This window comes from Marmota marmota, unplaced genomic scaffold, assembly GCF_001458135.2.
Source record: "Marmota marmota marmota unplaced genomic scaffold, marMar, whole genome shotgun sequence".
Lineage (NCBI taxonomy): Eukaryota > Metazoa > Chordata > Mammalia > Rodentia > Sciuridae > Marmota > Marmota marmota.
Window position 1 is genome coordinate 4,189,295 of NW_026000082.1, and position 3,221 is coordinate 4,192,515.

Sequence of the window (3,221 nt, forward strand, 5' to 3'; positions counted from 1 at the left end):
AGGGAGGGAAGGAGGGAAAGAAATGAAAAGAGGTGGGAAGTGGCTGATCACTTCCAGGTTCAATCCCCAGTACTGGAAGAAGATGAAGGAGAATGAAAAGGAGAATTGGAAGGAAAAATAATACCACTGTATGCCAAAGCATAGTCGCTTCAGCTGGACCCTTACATCATGCTCTACACAAAAATTAACTAAAGGTTGATCAAAGTCTTGAACATAAGAGTTAAAACTCATAGAAGAAGTCTTCGAGATTTCTTATTTTACACAAGTAAAGATTCATGAGTTGGATCTGGCAATAACTTGGGTTTGATCCTCCTTATTGCCAAAAAGAGGGAAGAATATTGGTGAGGATACAGAGAAATTGAAACCCTCGTTCATTGGGGATAGGAATCTCAACTGGTGAAGTCACTGTGGAAGACAGTTTGGTAATTCTTCAAAAAGTTAAACACAGACAACCATGTGGGTTAATAATTCCATTCCTGCATATACATATACAGAATTAAAAATAGGGACTCCACTGCCTTTATAGTTCTATTCATGGCAGCATTATTCCAAAAAGTGGAAATCACCCAAATATTCATCAACAGATAAATAGATAATTAAAATGTGATATATCCATATGATGAAATGTTACTCAGCTATAAAAAGGAACGCAGTACTGATACATACTACAACACAGATGAACCTTTAAAACATCATGCTGTGTGAAAGCCCTTTATAATAGGCAACACATTGTATGATTCCATGTATATAAAATATCCAGAATAGGCAAATTCATAGAGACAGAAAGCAGACTAGTGGTTTTCAGGTACCCTGGAGAGAATGAATAAAGAATAATTGTCTATACAACCAGAAGAATGAGAAGTTATTCTCCATTTATGTATGATGTGTCAAGATGCATTCTACCGTTGTGTACAACTAATTAGAACAAATAAAAAATTTAAAAAAAATAATAATTGTTGGGGCTGGGGCTGTGACTCATTGGTAGAGCACCTGCCTTGCACGTGTGAGGCACTGAGTTCAGCGTCACATAAAAATAAATAAATAAAGATCTTGTGTCCACCTACTACTAAATATAAATATATATTACTATATATATATAAAATAAAGAATAATTGTTTAGGGAGCTTCTTTTGGGGGTAATGAAAACATTCCAGAAATAGATAGTGGTGATGGTTATACAACATCATGAATTTACTAAATGCCACTGAGCTATGCATTTTAGAATTATTAAAATGGTGAATTTCATGTCATATGTATTTTATCACAATTTGTAAAAAGCACCACCTGGAAAAAAAAGTGGAGTCTATATTCTGCTGTACATTTTGGATCTGCGTGTGATTCCTAGAACTTTGAAAAGTTACTAGAAGGATAAAATATAAAGCTCAGAGTGTGTAACAGATACTAATTACATTGTACTAATTATTGTTCTAAAGTAAATGAATAGTAATCCATTGCATTTATTTGGAATTATGATGCAACAGAATAACCGTCTCTAAAAATAAGAATATGCTATTTCAGAAAAGTAGATGATGACCTAAGGAAACTGTTCCTTTCGATACTGAAAAAGGAGAACTGCATACTGTTCACACAATAGTAAGCAATTTGGTGGAGGGGCTGGGGATATAGCTCAGTTGGTAAAGTGCTTACCTCGCATGCACAAGGCCCTGGGTTCAATCCGTAGCACCACAAAATAAATAAATAAATAAATAACAACTTAGAGGAGGAAAGATTTATTTTAAAAAAAGAAAGAAAGAAATTTGGTGGAAGTTAGCATTCATTAACATATTCATAACCACTTAATTAAAGCCTCTGTAGTGATTATCTGCTTTAAAATCATGGATTTAAAACAATGATATCATTTTTCAGATGATTTTATTTAAAATGAGATAGATACAGTGTAAGAACTTCCACATAAATCTACACAGGCTGTTACAATACTTTATGAAGTAAAACCATCATAGCCAACTAAGGTCTCAATCTTTTTGCAAAAAGTAAACATTGGTTAAATAATACACTAATTCTTCATTTTTAAATGTAAAAACAGTAACATTAAAAATTAACACTAAATTTATAATCATAAGCTTCTTGTCTTTATGATATAATTTATAATAGTAAGTGATAATTGACATTCGGTGCATATTTACTGCTTCAATAAATGAAAGCCTCTAGAAAAGCCTTCTTCATCCCTCACCAGACTTTTGTTACTTCCATGGTTCTTTCCTCTCTTTACAACTTACTTTCTCATTAAAACTAACAAATCACCATTTTAATGATTATTTTGGTCTCTATAAACCTAATATTTAAGTCTTTCTGTTTGTTAAGGTGGGGAAACATATTTTCAAACCTACAAGGATTTAAAGGTCAGGCTTTGAACCTAATAAATTCACTAAAATTGCCACCTAATGAGTGTTCTTAGTGTCACCATCACTTCCTACAGTGTTTGAATGATGAAAAGATGTTTATGACCCCAACAGTACTTAAAGCAATGAACTTTAAAGCAAAAAGATGTCATTTAATATCCAGTAAAATTTAAGACTGACACTAATACCCCACCATTGGAGAGAGATATGGAACTAGATACTCTTAAACAACATTGAATAAAATGCAAATGGGGAAACTTCCCTAAAAGTCAAATGAAATATGTATTAATGCATTTGTGTATTAATGTGTTAAAAAATGGATGGAATACCTCAAGTATAACATGTCTAAAAATTTATTCCATGTTAATAAACAATCCAGAAGACATGTACAAAAATATGCAGCACAGCAGTATTTATTAAATCACAAGTTTGGAAACCACTGAAATAGTTAATACAGGGAATGACTAAAAGTAAATTATAATATGCTAATGGAATATAATACAACCAATTAAAATTACGTTTCAGAAGCACAATTATTAACATGAAAATTTTTCAAAACAAAATATCAAGATAATTAAGCCAAATATTTCATTTTTGCTATAACACATATATACACATGCATATATATGTATATAGGGAAGAATTATGACTTTATTTTTTTTTTTTTAATTTTTTATTGTGGGTTGTTCAAAACATTACAAATTTCTTGACATATCATATTCCACACTTTGATTCAAGTGGGTTATGAACTCCCACCTTCACCCCATACACAGATTGCAGAATCACATCAGTTACACATCCATTGATTTACAAATTGCCATCCTAGTGTCTGTTGTGCTCCGCTGCCTTTCCCATCCTCCA